At 36.9% G+C, this 18,013-nt stretch overlaps 1 pseudogene; it reads left to right on the forward strand.

Annotated features, from left to right (window-relative positions):
• The first annotated feature begins 5,382 nt into the window (after nt 1-5,382).
• Nucleotides 5,383-16,855, forward strand: LOC146919661 (uncharacterized; annotated as a pseudogene).
• Nucleotides 16,856-18,013: the final 1,158 nt, after the last annotated feature.

The following is an 18,013-nucleotide window of genomic DNA, read 5'->3' on the forward strand; positions in this document are numbered from 1 at the left end:
TAACTCACACACGACTTTTTTCAACGTGAGTTAACTCACGTTGAACATTTTTCAGCGTAAGTTAACTCACGTATACACTTTTAAGATCGATGAATGAGCAAAAACAAAAGGGAGAAGAACAATTTCCTATCCCGATTGGTACACTAGTATCCATTTTCAAAGTAGTTGAAAATTTGTAGCAGCAAACCTTAAAAAAGACCTAGTCCATTAATGAAATGACGACCTTCATACATGAATCTGATATTTCTAACATCCCCATTCGTATTTAGACATCCCTTACTTTTTAACACTCATTTAATACATAATTTTGACTATCTCTCTTCTTATTTCATCCTTAACCAATCATACCTATCTCACTATTATATCTATTTCTTTTCCCCACCAAATGTTTAATGAGTGAATATATGTCTAAAAAACATTTTCCTTTTAACATTACAAGTTAAATTATTTTTGGGCGAGCGCGTTCTACTAGGGTTTTACTAGGAAGACGACGTTGCCCCTCACTCAGAACTTCTAGGGTGTTTCACGGCGTTGCCTCTTCTATGCAACCCTTCTATTATGCTGCTAATCATGCTCTATTGGATTATATTTGTCCAACTGTCACATGAGCTATCAAGTATTGGAGGCTAAGGGAAATATGATATGATTTGAGTTGCAAATGTTGACCTCCAAAATAATCATGCGTGTGCTATCAAGTGGGATTAAGTTAATAAACAACCAAAGCACGATGTGCCAAACAGAGTTGTTTTACATGATAATGAAGGACATCCTTTGCTTAAATAGTACGTATTGTGTACTTATAAAAGCCTAGGCTACCATTGTAACTCATTTGTATAAATTGAGTAAATGAAATAGTGTCAAGAATAAAAATCACTTCCTTCTTCTCCACCGCATAATGTGCCTGGGAGTTGTGTCAATGTTATGTCCCACGACGTCCAATTAATATACAAGTGAGACAAGTATTGTATTAAACACCAATTAGTGTTTACATTTTTATCAATAAACTTCACCATTAAATTAAATAAAATGTGATGTAATTTATTGAACCAACGATGAAAAAGACATTTGCAGATGGTGTAAGACCGTTTTGTTTGTGCGTTAGACAAATCTCCCAATGATATCAATATTTTAATTACATGTCTGGTCACCTATATTTATTTTAAGTTTTAAGACGGACCTTGAAAAGTTTTAAGTTGGTCCAATAAGTTACTCACATTCATTAACATTTTGTACTAATTATTTGAAACTTTTAAAACATAAAGAATCAACTTGTATCTTTTAAAACATAATGAATCTACTTGAAACCTAAAATAAACAAGGAGCAAACATGCAATAAGCCATAAGTATATTACTGAGAAAAATGAATTGATCTACTTGAGTTCTTTAAACAAATGATTAGAGTTTTTGCTTTCTGACTTGTCTATAAAAAAAAAAAATCTGGTTGAGAGGGGAGAATTGTCTTATTTCTCTCATAAATTTTGTATTCTAAATACAAATTTTTTAGTGTCGTTTAGCAGTGATTAATAACATCGTAGAGTGAAAAGATTTTTTTATCATTTTAAAATATGATGATTTCATATTATGTTTTTTTAGTATGTATTTGTGGATGTAATTAAACCGATGAGTCACACTGATTTGATCATATTAATATGTTAATCAAGTAAGCTAACCAAACAGAGTTTGAGTATAATATTTTAATAAAAGTAGATTTAACTCCAAAGGTCATAAGTGATTCAGTAATCAGCATCACCACTGCATGAGCTTTTGTCGTCTATAACCTTTCGTCTCAAATTGACACGTTTTATGTTTGGTACATTGACACATTTTATGTTTGGTGAGAGCGTGATAACTAACAACAATTGAAATTTTATTCCACCTCTTCAATCCCACTGGCCATTTTCGTAGATTGACGTAGCCTAAATTGTCTCTTCCTTTTATTTATATTTTACAATTCATTTATTTGTTCTAATAAAAACATTTTACAATTGATTCGGTAATTCTGACGGTTCATATCATTAGATTCACATGTACTATGATGTAGATATATATTTTCTCAAAAATGAAAATAAAAATGATGTAGATGTATATGACGGATAATACTTTGGTGACATAATGTCACCGTGACATTAAATCTGGGTCACACAAAGGGTTGTGTTGTGTGACCCAGATGTGTTGTATGGGTGACATTAAATCTGGGCCACACAAATGTGTGTGTTGTGTGGCTCAGATTTAATGTCACGGTGACATTATGTCACCAAAGTGCCACTCGTATATGACAATGCCATGACAAACCGACCCTCTGTCTTTTTGTCTATACTAATCAATAGAAGTATCTAGGTATACAAACGTGGTCATTTTAGGGTAACATCCGGCTTGTTAGGGTACTAAGTAAAGATATAAACTATGGATTTTTTAAGGTTGTGTTTTTGTGAGTTGAGATGAAAAAGGAGAAATATATGATGTTGAAATAGGAGGACTTTGGGTGATTTATTTTTCTTGAGTTGTATTGGAGTAGTGTTTTGGGATTTTAGAGACTTTATATGAATTTATTATATTTAATCTATGTTGTTATAACATTTTTAAAATTTAAAATATATTAATCACAAACATTAATTTTTAAAAAACTATTCTTTCAAAAAAATGTAAAAGATTTCTATTTTTTCTTCTATATTTCTCATTCTCCTAAGCTCCCCCTTCCTTTTCCTTCCAAACTTTCAAATAAAAACCTAAAAAAATTGGTATTCAATTAAAGACTGACTAATTTAGAGATTAATTAAACCACCCAATAAAAAAGAGTTCATTTAATATCGGAGCAAGTTTTATAGTACAAACAAGTCCACAAAAATTGACATAAAAAAGATTCTAATATAAACTTTTAAAAGAAACACACTTCAAGATCTCAAGTTAATAATACCTAACTAACCTATATAGGCTACCATTATTATTTTAAATTTTCTTTACATGCATCGTTAGCTATTTATTTGCAAACTCAATTGAAGTTTCATATTGAGAATTCAGCGTTTAAACGATGATAAATATTTTTTTTGGTGATGTCCGGGGTTCAAACCTCAGACCTTGCATATACTAGACCATCCACCCGTGCTGCCGCACGGGTCATATCGATTGGAACCAAAACATGCAAATATATTGAAATTAAAAGTGCTTGCGGTACAAAACGAAATGTTTATGATAAAATTACAATAAAAAAAGACCTTAGGTCGGTAGATTGCGGAAAATCTCCTTGTAAACTACATTCGAAGTGTTATCCATGCTAGCACTATTCTCATCAGTCATGAAAATTTTCAAACCACTCCTAGAGGTCACTCTGGATATTGCGACATAAAGTTGACCATGAGAGAATACGGGTTGAGGAAGGTACACATCTACTTGTTTGAGTGATTGTCCTTGACTCTTCTTGATTGTCATTGCAAAACATACAGATAGAGGAAACTGCCTACATTGGAATTTAAACGGTATCCTTGTATCCGACGGTGTTAGTGACAGCCTAGGTATATATACCTTATCATCAATGTTACTGTTGAGGCAAAATCCCTAAATTAATTTTAAAGATAATAAACCAATATGATTAAAGAATTAATGGACTTTGATTATTTCCTTGGTATTTAACTTGTGCTCTTGAGTGTTTTACTAAGACAGGAACAAGGTTTAAATCATACCAAGAATCAAGAAATCAAAGGACATTTAAATTCAAGATCTAACACTGAGATCAGAAGGTTAGATCAGAATGTTGCTCAGAGATCAGAATGTTCGCACAAGAGATCAGAAGGTTGCTTCTATACAAGCCCAGAATCTCAAGAACATGGATCAAAGTCATGCAAGGCACATGTGACATAAATAAATGTCAAGAGAAGTACTTTTGCATGGATCAATCAAGCAATAAAGGCATATACAAGGATTATGTCAAAAAGGATACTTTATGTTCATTTAAGACTATGAACATTAAAGTCCTAGGAATATTCCACAAGAGAATATCATCCTAGATGTTAATATCACTGCTCTTCATGGTGTCTCACTATTAGGATTTGATTACATCAAATGGTAGTCTTACAAATCATCCTAAGTGAAACAAATGTAACATTCTGATGGTCAGAATGCTCAGCTCAGCACAGGCTTACTTTATGAACAGTACAGTAAGTGAAAAGCAAAAGCAAAAGCAAAGCAAATCTGTCTTGCTCAATCAGAGATAGACACGTATGAGAGTTGGTACAGAACAAGGACCACACAATCTCTCAAAGCCTGTGTATGAAGATGAAGAATCCCACTATATCCTCCTGCACCAAATTCCAAGGCAGATCTGGCAACTGAACTTTCTGAAGTATGAAGAAAAGTCCATACTTTGGTTATTGCCCAGAAATTCATATGAAAAGCATATGACACGCCCAGAACTTCATATGTTCATTCATATATGATGAACCCAGATGAAGAACATGATGAACCCAGATGAAGATCATCATGAACGCAAAAACATTCTGAAGTTCATCAGATATCAGAATGTTTGCCTAGAATTTCAAGTAAAGGCTTGTGGGACCCAGGACACATGGCATAACACCATTGGACACCCCACAACGGCCATATGAGCCCAAGGACTCTATAAATACAGTTCAAAGGCTCAGCATTACTTGCACCATTGCAAAGCATACAAGAAAACAACTTGATTTTGTTTGAAGCTCTTGCAAACTGAAATTGATCAATCTCTAAGGCTTTCATTACTTAGTGCAAATCAATACTCCTTGTTATCTCTAAGATAACTCCTTTCTCTTCTTCCTCCTCTGTTTGATTCACAAACATTCAACTTCCATACAAATTGTAACTAAGTCTCATCTAGCTTTAGGGGTACTAAAGTGTTAGTTTGAGCAAAGGTTGTAAAAGTCTAAGTGGGTAACTTAGCAAGAAGGTGCAAGCCTGCTGAGGCTTAGAGAATACAAGATTGTAATTGTTCAGGTGAACAAAGATTGTAAGGTGCAGGACTTGAGAGGTTATCTCAAGCATCATAGTGGAAACTCTCACAAGATTGTGAGGAGAGGACTAGCCCACATTGGGTGAACCTCTATAAATCTCTGTGTGTTCTTTCTTTCTTCCTTATACTCTTTAATTTCAGTATACACAACACACACCAACACATTTACTTTATTAATCAGTTTCTGTGTATGAACTTCAGAACGTTCTAAGTTCATAAAGTTAACTTAACCACTCCAAGTAAACTACTTGAGAATAACTTTTAAGTTTCAGGATAATTTTTAAAGGGTCACAATTCAAACCCTCCCTTTCTTGTGACTATTTTATCTACTTCAATTGGTATCAAGAGCCCGGTTCTAAGGGTTTGAACACTTTAACAAGTGTTAGAAAAAAGATTCAGGAAGCATGTCTAAAGTCAAGTACATAGCTGAAGGAGGATCATCAAACAGACCACCACTTTTTGATGGCTCAAACTATTACTTCTGGAAAGGCAAAATGGAACTCTTCCTCAGATCTCAAGACAATGATATGTGGCAAGTCATCACAGATGGAGATTTTGTCCCAACAACCAAAGAAGGAGCTGTCAAAGAAAAGAGTTCATGGTCAACAGATGAAAAGGCTCAGGTATTGTTAAACTCTAAAGCTAGACTCTTTTTATCATGTGCACTAACCATGGAAGAAAGTGAAAGAGTTGATGAATGTAAGAATGCTAAAGAGGTATGGGATACTCTGAAAATACATCATGAGGGTACATCTCATGTCAAAGAAACTAGAATTGACATAGGTGTCAGAAAGTTTGAAGTCTTTGAAATGAGTGAAAATGAAACCATTGATGAGATGTATGCTAGATTTACTACAATAGTAAATGAAATGAGATCTCTTGGAAAGGCATATTCTACTCATGATAGAATCAGAAAAATATTAAGATGTCTTCCAAGTGTGTGGAGACCTATGGTCACTGCAATCACTCAGGCCAAAGATTTGAAATCTATGAACCTGGAAGATCTCATTGGATCATTGAGAGCTCATGAAGTGGTACTTCAAGGAGACAAACCAGTGAAGAAAGTTAAAACACTTGCTTTAAAAGCATCTCAGCAAACCCCATCAGTTGCTGATGATGAGATACAAGAACCACAAGAATTAGATGAAGTTCATGAAGAAGAAGCTGAAGATGAACTTGCACTAATCTCCAAAAGAATTCAAAGAATGATGTTGAGAAGAAATCAGATCAGAAAGAAGTTTCCAAACACCAACAATAACACCAGAACTGAAGCTGACAAAATCCAAGTCACTTGTTATGGCTGCAACAAAACTGGACACTACAAGAGTGAATGTCCTGACATCAAGAAGGTGCAAAGGAAACCTCCCTTCAAGAAGAAGGCAATGATCACTTGGGATGACTTAGAAGAGTCAGAACCTCAAGAAGATGAAGAAGCCAACATGGGATTGATGGCTCAGTTAGATGATGAAGAAGAGGTAATTATCTATAAAACTGATTCTTTTTATAAAGATCTTGAAAGTAAAATAGATAGTCTCTTATATGACTCAAACTTCTTAACTAATAGATGTCATTCTTTAATCAAGGAACTTTCTGAAATAAAAGCAGAAAAAGAAACACTTCAAAACAAATATGATGAATCTAGAAAAACCATACAGATTTTGCAAGATTCCCATTTTGAAATGTCAGAAAAACAAAAAGAATTAAACAAGAAACAAAAAGGCATTATTTCTTCTGAGATGAAAAAGGAAAACACACTTTTGAAAAATGAAGTTGAAACTTTGAAAAATGATCTTACAGGTTTTATAAAATCTACAGAAACATTTCAAAATATCTTAGGATCTCAAAATGAAAGTGCTAAAAAATCTGGCTTAGGTTTTAAGGATCCACACAAAATCATTGAAAGTTTTGTACCTAAAACTAAACCAAGAACTAAATATTATTTTTGTGATAGGTATGGACATGATGAAAAAATATGCCATGTTAAGAAAAAACTTATCAAAGAAAATAAAATTAATCTTAGTTCAGAACGTTCTCATCTCAATAGATCAGAAAGTTCACAAAAGGCTGAGAAAGCTAAGAAGTCATGTTCCTACTGTAACAAATCTGATCACACAAGACAGAATGTTACAATAAGGAAGGATCTCTTAGAAGAACTAACCATCAAGGACCCAACATTACATGGGTACCTAAAATTTTTATCTTGTCAAATGTAGGTCCTGCCTCAGGGTGCTAGAACAAAGCCATGGTACTTGGATAGTGGTTCTTCTAGGCACATGACAGGTGACAGGAACTGTTTCCTGACCTTTGAAAAGAATGATGGAGGACTGGTGATGTAACACCCCGTTTTCCCAACATAAAAATTTCATTTAAAAATCAGAGTATTTTGATCACAAACGGAATGTCACATACTTCATTTAAATCATAAAAGGGATAATAATAATTATCCTTCAAATTCAACATCATGAAAATCTTAAAAACTGATGCAGCGGAAAATAGTTCAACATTTAAAAGTCTTGGCACGCAGGCCTTATTGAAAAATCTCATAAATTAGTTCATGAAAGAGACACGTAAGGAATAGAAGTAAATGCAAGCCCCCATCCCGTTACGTATCAGAGCACCTAGACACCAACTGAGAGTCCACTCATGAACGCCTCTAATCTTTATTACCTGCACATTACCCACGGTCGAGGCAACATATACGCAGAAGGGGTGAGATTTCATAATCAATACATTAAGCATATAATCCAATAAAATGCATTTAACAACTTAAACATTAATAACATGTCAACAATTAACAATCAGTATATTTTTCATGTCATAACAAATACAATCATCAAAAATCATTACTAATTTTCATCACAAATCATAATCAACTTAACACTCAACTTGACGACACAACTCATCTTTGACCATGCAACTCTATCAACTCAACAACAACTTGACAACACGACTCATCCTTGACCATGCAACTCTATCAACTCGACAACAACTCGACAACTTAGACATCATGAACTTCTTGATATGCAAATGCATGTGGTACCAATCAGCAACAAAATGAGCATAATAGGCTCTTCAACGTGTGAGCACAAAGGCTGCCGGGCCTAAAGCCCCCAACTTTAATGAGCACAAAGGCTGCCGGGCCTAAAGCCCCCAACTTTAGTGAGCACAAAGGCTGCCGGGCCTAAAGCCCCCAACTTTAATGAGCACAAAGGCTGCCGGGCCTAAAGCCCCCAACTTTAATGAGTATGCAATGAACTCAACTTCCAACAACTTAGACAACGACGTGTACAACTCATACGACTCATAATCATGGACGACTTCTTAAATTCCAACAACATAGACCGACTCATGCAACCTCAAGACACTAACAATCGACAACAGAAAACAGCAGCAACATACAACAATTAACAACGCTTGAATGTGTTAACATTCACATAAAGAATTAATTACATCAATATAAATATCGTAAAACATCATTATAGCATTCATGCAGCAACACTTCTAGTTTCAGTCACCATAACAGACTTCTGGAGCTTATGAAAGCATCCTAAACAGCTCTCTAACTTACTTCTAAGGTCATCTCAAGACTACACGTGCGAAAGGATCGCATCGGGACAATTTTGGGCAACTAACAGCCTAACTCGCAGTGGCGAGTAACTTCACTCGCAATGGCGAGCAAAGTGTGCATTCTGGGTTCCTACGTATTTACTCGCAGTGGCGAGTTATTCTGCTCGCGGTTGCGAGCTCACAGGTCACTCGCAGTTGCGAGTTGCATTGCTCGCAGTTGCGAGTTCTGGGTTCTAGCTCGCAGATGCGAGTGTTCTTGCTCGCAGGTGCGAGCGATGAATGTCAGTACGGCCAGAAACCTAAAAATCACAACTTTTCACCTATATTCACGATTCCTTCATCCAAATAGCATCTAATTATCATCTTAAGTCATATCTAAGGTCTGTACACTAATTTTGCATCAATCTAACATCTGTTCTTGATTCATTCATCAAAATTGATCCTAAACCTAATTCCCAATTCTCACCAAAACTTAACCTAATCATGCTAAATTCATCCTATAGAATTATACCCTTAATAATATTGAAAATTAGTCTCACCCTTACCTTGTAATTGCAGAATCGATAGCCTCTCCCTCTGGTTCTCCTCTTCTGACTTTTCTCCCTTTTCTCCAAAAGCGTTTCACGTAAAAACGTTTCCCACTTATGTCTGTATTATTTATTTACTCTTATTACTCATCTCACCTATAAACTTACTCTTTCCACCTCACAGCCCAACTTCTAATATTTTTATTTTATTTCTAATATCCTATTTTATTTAATAATAAAATAAGTCACACCAACATAACAACTTCACAACATCATATACTCCACATAATTTCTTCATAAATCGTATAACTTACTCAAATCATAAATCACATAAATTACTCAAATTATAAATCATATAAGCATATATTTATAAATATATTCTAAACTTCATTGAATTAATTAAATAGTTAAGACGGGCGTTACAACTCTCCCCAACTTATAGAATTTTCGTCCTCGAAAATTTACCTCAAGAAAACAACTCTGGATAAGACTCCATCATTTTACTCTCTAGCTCCCATGTCAGGCTTTCACCAGTCGTTCCACTCCAAACAACTCTCACTAGAGGAATCTCCTTGCCTCTCAACGTCTTCATCTTGCGATCATCAATCCTCAAGGGTAAGGTCTCTACCGTAAGGTTGTCTCTAACTTGCACATCATCACTCTGAATCACATGGGACGGGTCTGGAACATACTTCCTCAATTGCGACACATGGAACACATCATGCAAATTCGATAAATGAGGTGGTAAGCCAACTCTATAAGCCATCGTGCCAATTCTCTCGGATATCTGATAAGGACCAATAAACTTTGGAGTCAACTTCTTTGACTTCAATGCACGACCGACACCGGTCGTTGGAGTAACTCTCAAGAACACATGGTCTCCCTCTTGAAACTCAAGGTCTTTCTTACGCTTATCATGGTAGCTCTTCTGTCGACTCTGCGACGCTTTCATCTTCTCTTGAATCATCTTCACCTTCTCAGTAGTCTGTTGAACAATTTCTGGTCCTAGAACCACACTTTCACCGGTCTCAAACCAACACAACGGAGTCCTACACCTCCGACCATACAAAGCCTCGAAGGGTGCCATCCCAATACTTGAATGATAGCTGTTATTATAAGTGAACTCTATCAACGGAAGATGACTATCCCAAGTTCCACCTTGCTCAAGTACACAAACTCTCAACAAGTCTTCGAGTGACTGAATCGTTCTTTCCGACTGACCATCTGTTTGAGGATGATAAGCCGAACTCAATCTCAACTTAGAGCCTAAAGCCTCTTGCAAACTCTTCCAAAATCTAGAAGTAAATCTTGGATCTCTGTCTGACACGATGCTTGAAGGAACACCATGCAATTTCACTATGTCTCGAATATAAATCTCTGCCAACTGAGCCACAGGAAAACTAATATTAATCGGAAGGAAATGTGCCGACTTCGTCAGTCTGTCAACAATCACCCAAATAGCGTCATTTCCCTTAGGAGTATTCGGTAAACTTGTCACAAAATCCATGGATATACTATCCCATTTCCATTCTGGTACATCTAACGGTGTCATCAACCCAGCAGGTTTCTGATGCTCTACCTTCGACTTCTGACAAATCAAACAAGAGTACACAAATTGTGCCACATCACGTTTCAATCCTGACCACCAAAACAGCTTCTTTAAATCATGATACATCTTTGTAGCTCCCGGATGAATGCTCAAGCTACTCCTATGACTCTCTTCCAGAATCATCCTTTTTATCTCATCATTGTCTGGAATACAAATCCTACCTCAGAACCTCAACACACCTTGATCATCGACTTTAAAGTCACCATCTTCAGTTTGATTACTAGAAACCAACAAGTCCACAAACTTAACATCACCCTTCTGTGCATCTCTAATACTTTTCAAGAAATCGTTATCAATTTTCAGCATTCCTAACTTAACGCTCCGAGACGACATTTCACAACCTAAGCTCATATCTCTAAACTGTTCAAGTAGTTCAAATTCCTTCACCATCATAGCAGACATATGTAAACTCTTCCTACTTAAGGCATCCGCAACAACATTAGCTTTACCCGGATGGTAATTCAAACTAAAGTCATAATCCTTCAACAATTTGAGCCACCGCCGCTGTCGCATATTCAGTTCTTTCTGATCAAACAAATACTTCAAGCTCTTGTGATCACTAAACACCTCAAATCTCGAACCATACAAGTAATGTCTCCAAATCTTAAGGACAAATACGACTGCAGCTAACTCAAGGTCATGAGTAGGATAGTTTCGTTCATGAGTTCTCAACTGTCTTGATGCATAAGCAACAACTTTACCATCTTGCATAAGTACACCGCCTAAGCCCAATTTGGACGCATCACAATACACTGCAAAAGGTTCATCAGGTTTTGGCAAAATCAAAACTGGAGCCGTCGTCAAACGTTTCTTCAATTCATTAAAACTGTTCTCACAATGAACATCCCACACAAAGGCTTTACCTTTACACGTCAACTGTGTTAACGGAAGTGCCAACTTAGAAAATCCTTCTATAAATCTTCGATAGTATCCTGCCAAACCCAAAAAGCTTCTAATCTCTGTAACTGACCTAGGAGTCTCTCATTGTGATACTGCTTCAACTTTAGATGGATCAACTGCAATACCACTACTAGAAATAACATGGCCCAGAAAACTTACCTCGTTCAACCAGAATTCACACTTAGACAATTTAGCATACAACTTCTTCTCTTTCAGCACTTGCAAAACGACTTTCAAATGTTCTGCATGTTCTTCTTCTGTCTTAGAGTAAATCAAAATATCATCGATGAACACAACCACAAAGCGATCCAAAAATGCATGGAAAATGCGATTCATATACTCCATAAACACGCCAGGCGCGTTACTCACACCAAAAGGCATCACCTTATATTCATAATGACCATATCGCGTCCTAAAGGCCGTCTTCTGCATATCTTCATCTTTTACTTTAATCTGATGATAACCCGACCTTAAATCAATCTTGCTGAACACACGTGCACCCACCAGCTGGTCCATCAAATCATCAATTCTAGGAAGTGGATATCTATTCTTTATAGTTACTTTATTCAGTTGTCGATAATCAATGCACAACCTCATACTTCCATCTTTCTTCTTAACCAACAATACCGGCGCTCCCCAAGGTGAAACACTCGGTCTAATGAACTTCTTATCTAGCAAATCCTCCAACTGTTTCTTCAACTCAGCCAACTCAGAAGCTGACATACGGTAAGGTGTCATAGACACAGACTTCGTTCCCGGAACAAGGTCAATAGAAAATTCAACTTCTCTTTCCGGTGGTACATCAGGGATTTCATCAGGGAAGACTTCAGGAAAATCACACACCACTTGCAACTTATCAATCACTGCTTGATTCTCCAACGATAAGGATGCCATCAAGGAAAACATCAAGATCCCATCGCGTTCTAATTGCTTCAGCTGCTTAGTAGACAAAAATTCTGCTCCACTTTCCTCTTCAGTAGAAGAGAAACGCACCGACTTACTAAAACAATTAATGAGAACATGGTTGTACTCTAACCAGTTCATACCAAGAATTACATCCATTCCACTCAGAGGCAGACAAACTAAATCAATCTCAAAATCACGATCAAACATAGACATAGGACATCGTAAACAAACAAGAGAAGTAGTCACCGAACCCTTAGCTGGAGTTTCGACGACCATTTCTCCACTCATATCAGACACAGCAAGACCCAACTTAGAAGCACAATCAAAAGCAACAAAACAATGTGTAGCACCAGTATCAATAATAGCAACTAAAGGAGTATTGTTAATATAACAAGTACCTCTGATCAAACGATCCTCATTTTCAGTCTGAGTACCAGTCAAAGCAAACACTTTCCCTCTAGTCTGAGTCTTCTTCGGATTCGTACACTGAGACCCAATATGACCCTCTTCTTTGCAGTTAAAACACACAATGTCCGCATGCTTACACTCTGCAAGTGTATGTCCTTTACTGCCACAACGAAAGCACCGTTTAATATCCTTAGTACAAGCAGTACTCTTATGGCCTTTCTCGCCACAAGTGTAACAAACAACCTCAGCACCAGCATCCTTCTTATTAGACCTCCTCTCATCATTAGCTCTTCCTTTTCCTTTGTCAGCAGGAGCACTGTAAGGCTTTGGGCGACTTTGTTGGCCCTTACCCCTCTTCTCACTCATAATCTTATAATGAGCTTTGCTGTCATCTTCATAGATTCTGCATCTGCTCACCAAAGCAGAAAAGTCACGGATCTGTTGGTAACCAATGGCTCGCTTAATGTCAGCACGCAAACCATTCTCAAACTTGATACACTTGGAGAACTCAGCATTGTCCCCCGTGTAGTGTGGATAGAACTGAGCCAGCTCCACAAACTTTGCTGCATACTCCGTCACCGACATGTTTCCTTGCTTTAGCTCAAGGAACTCGATCTCTTTTCTCCCGCGAACATCCTCAGGAAAATATCTGTTTAGGAATTCTCTCTTAAACACAACCCAAGTAATAACTGCATCATCCTGCTCTAGGGTAGGTTGGAGGCTCACCCACCAGTCATCAGCTTCCTCAGCCAGCATATGCGTTCCAAAACGCACCTTCTGATCATCGGTACATTGCATAACTCTGAAAATTCTCTCAACCTCCTTGAGCCACGTCTGTGCTCCATCAGGGTCGTACCTTCCTTTGAAGGTAGGAGGATGATTTCTCAGAAAGGTCTCCAACATCCTCACATCCGCATTCGCACCAGCACCAGCATTTGGATGTTGTCCCACAGCTTGGGCTACAGCTTCCAAAGCAGCAGCAATCGCAGCATCATTTCTTCCAGCCATTCTAGTCCTCTTATAGCAAATAAGGTTCGCAGCCTCCAGGTCTCTTCTCTGCACAACACACAACGTTTAGAATATCATAATAGTGGTATTCCAACTCCTAAAGACACAACTCGACTCACTACTTGGCCGGACGGACCGACCTGCTCTGATACCAATTGTAACACCCCGTTTTCCCAACATAAAAATTTCATTTAAAAATCAGAGTATTTTGATCACAAACGGAATGTCACATACTTCATTTAAATCATAAAAGGGATAATAATAATTATCCTTCAAATTCAACATCATGAAAATCTTAAAAACTGATGCAACGGAAAATAGTTCAACATTTAAAAGTCTTGGCACGCAGGCCTTATTGAAAAATCTCAGAAATTAGTTCATGAAAGAGACACGTAAGGAATAGAAGTAAATGCAAGCCCCCATCCCGTTACGTATCAGAGCACCTAGACACCAACTGAGAGTCCACTCATGAACGCCTCTAATCTTTATTACCTGCACATTACCCACGGTCGAGGCAACATATACGCAGAAGGGGTGAGATTTCATAATCAATACATTAAGCATATAATCCAATAAAATGCATTTAACAACTTAAACATTAATAACATGTCAACAATTAACAATCAGTATATTTTTCATGTCATAACAAATACAATCATCAAAAATCATTACTAATTTTCATCACAAATCATAATCAACTTAACACTCAACTTGACGACACAACTCATCTTTGACCATGCAACTCTATCAACTCAACAACAACTTGACAACACGACTCATCCTTGACCATGCAACTCTATCAACTCGACAACAACTCGACAACTTAGACATCATGAACTTCTTGATATGCAAATGCATGTGGTACCAATCAGCAACAAAATGAGCATAATAGGCTCTTCAACGTGTGAGCACAAAGGCTGCCGGGCCTAAAGCCCCCAACTTTAATGAGCACAAAGGCTGCCGGGCCTAAAGCCCCCAACTTTAGTGAGCACAAAGGCTGCCGGGCCTAAAGCCCCCAACTTTAGTGAGCACAAAAGCTGCCGGGCCTAAAGCCCCCAACTTTAATGAGCAAAGGCTGCCGGGCCTAAAGCCCCCAACTTTAATGAGTATGCAATGAACTCAACTTCCAACAACTTAGACAACGACGTGTACAACTCATACGACTCATAATCATGGACGACTTCTTAAATTCCAACAACATAGACCGACTCATGCAACCTCAAGACACTAACAATCGACAACAGAAAACAGCAGCAACATACAACAATTAACAACGCTTGAATGTGTTAACATTCACATAAAGAATTAATTACATCAATATAAATATCGTAAAACATCATTATAGCATTCATGCAGCAACACTTCTAGTTTCAGTCACCATAACAGACTTCTGGAGCTTATGAAAGCATCCTAAACAGCTCTCTAACTTACTTCTAAGGTCATCTCAAGACTACACGTGCGAAAGGATCGCATCGGGACAATTTTGGGCAACTAACAGCCTAACTCGCAGTGGCGAGTAACTTCACTCGCAATGGCGAGCAAAGTGTGCATTCTGGGTTCCTACGTATTTACTCGCAGTGGCGAGTTATTCTGCTCGCGGTTGCGAGCTCACAGGTCACTCGCAGTTGCGAGTTGCATTGCTCGCAGTTGCGAGTTCTGGGTTCTAGCTCGCAGATGCGAGTGTTCTTGCTCGCAGGTGCGAGCGATGAATGTCAGTACGGCCAGAAACCTAAAAATCACAACTTTTCACCTATATTCACGATTCCTTCATCCAAATAGCATCTAATTATCATCTTAAGTCATATCTAAGGTCTGTACACTAATTTTGCATCAATCTAACATCTGTTCTTGATTCATTCATCAAAATTGATCCTAAACCTAATTACCAATTCTCACCAAAACTTAACCTAATCATGCTAAATTCATCCTATAGAATTATACCCTTAATAATATTGAAAATTAGTCTCACCCTTACCTTGTAATTGCAGAATCGATAGCCTCTCCCTCTGGTTCTCCTCTTCTGACTTTTCTCCCTTTTCTCCAAAAGCGTTTCACGTAAAAACGTTTCCCACTTATGTCTGTATTATTTATTTACTCTTATTACTCATCTCACCTATAAACTTACTCTTTCCACCTCACAGCCCAACTTCTAATATTTTTATTTTATTTCTAATATCCTATTTTATTTAATAATAAAATAAGTCACACCAACATAACAACTTCACAACATCATATACTCCACATAATTTCTTCATAAATCGTATAACTTACTCAAATCATAAATCACATAAATTACTCAAATTATAAATCATATAAGCATATATTTATAAATATATTCTAAACTTCATTGAATTAATTAAATAGTTAAGACGGGCGTTACAGGTGACATTTGGAAACAATGACAAAGGTAAGATCAGAGGTAAAGGTACTATAGGTAAACCTAACTCTGCTAAGATAGAAAATGTTCAGTATGTAGAAGGTTTAAAACACAATCTACTTAGCATAAGTCAATTGTGTGATAGTGGATTTGAAGTGATCTTTAAACCTAACATATGTGAAATAAGACAAACCTCCTCTAACAAACTGTTTTTCTCTGGATCAAGAAGAAAGAACTTGTATGTCTTAGAACTAAATGATATGCCTGCAGAATCCTGTTTTATGTCTCTTGAAAAGGACAAATGGATTTGGCACAAAAGGGCTGGTCATATAAGCATGAAAACCATTGCTAAACTTTCTCAACTTGATCTAGTTAGAGGTTTGCCTAAGATTAGCTTTGACAAGGATAAGATCTGTGAAGCATGTGTCAAAGGTAAACAAGTGAAAAGTAGTTTTAAAACCATTGAGTTTGTTTCAACTCAGAAACCTTTAGAGCTTCTTCACATTGATCTTTTTGGTCCAGTTCAAACTGCAAGTCTAACAGGCAAAAGGTATGGTTTTGTTATTGTTGATGACTTTTCCAGATTTACATGGGTTCTATTTTTAAAACACAAAGATGAATCTTTTGAAGCTTTTCAAAACTTTTGTAAAAGAGTTCAAAATGAAAAAGGTTCCAATATCATTACAGTGAGGAATGATCATGGAGGAGAATTTGAAAATGCATCCTTCAAAACATTCTTTGATGAAAATGGTATTAAACATAATTTTTCTTGTGCAAGAACTCCTCAACAAAATGGAGTTGTTGAAAGGAAAAATAGGACTTTGCAAGAAATGGCTAGAACAATGTTAAATGAATCAAATGTTGAAGATTATTTTTGGGCAGAAGCCATTAACACATCTTGCTACATTTTGAATAGAGTTTCAATAAGAAAAGTTCTTAATAAAACCCCATATGAACTCTGGAAAAACATTAAACCTAGCATATCTTATTTTCACATATTTGGCTGCTATTGCTACATTCTGAACAATAAAGAAAAATTGGGTAAGTTTGATCCTAAATCAGATAAAGCTATCTTTTTAGGATACTTTACAACTTCTAAAGGTTATAGAGTGTACAATCTAAAAACCCAGACAGTTGAAATTAGTATGCATGTCATATTTGATGAGTATGATGAACATTCTCAACCAAAAGAAAGTGAAGACACAGAAGTGTCAACACTTCAGAATGTTCCCAGTCAGAACATTGACACTCCAGTTGAGAAAGAAGATGATCAGAATGTTCAGGATCAAACCTTCCAAAGTCCACCAAGAAGTTGGAGAATGGTAGGAGACCATCCTGTAGATCAAATCATTGGAAGCACAAATGATGGTGTAAGAACCAGATTGTCCTTTCAAGATACCAACATGGCAATGATCTCTCAAATGGAACCCAAGTCAATCAATGAAGCTATTATTGATGACTCCTGGATTGAGGCCATGAAGGAGGAACTTTCTCAGTTTGAAAGGAACAAAGTTTGGAACCTGGTTCCAAATAATCAAGAGAAAACCATCATTGGAACAAGATGGGTTTTCAGAAACAAGCTTGATGAAAATGGTAAGGTTGTCAGAAACAAAGCAAGGTTAGTTGCTCAAGGTTACAACCAACAAGAAGGTATTGACTATGATGAGACCTTTGCACCAGTGGCAAGGTTAGAAGCCATCAGAATTCTCCTTGCATATGCTGCACATAAAAGC

The sequence above is a fragment of the Medicago sativa genome, chromosome 5, assembly GCF_051527215.1.
Source record: "Medicago sativa cultivar Bolivia chromosome 5, Bolivia_mono, whole genome shotgun sequence".
NCBI classification, from domain to species: Eukaryota; Viridiplantae; Streptophyta; class Magnoliopsida; order Fabales; family Fabaceae; genus Medicago; species Medicago sativa.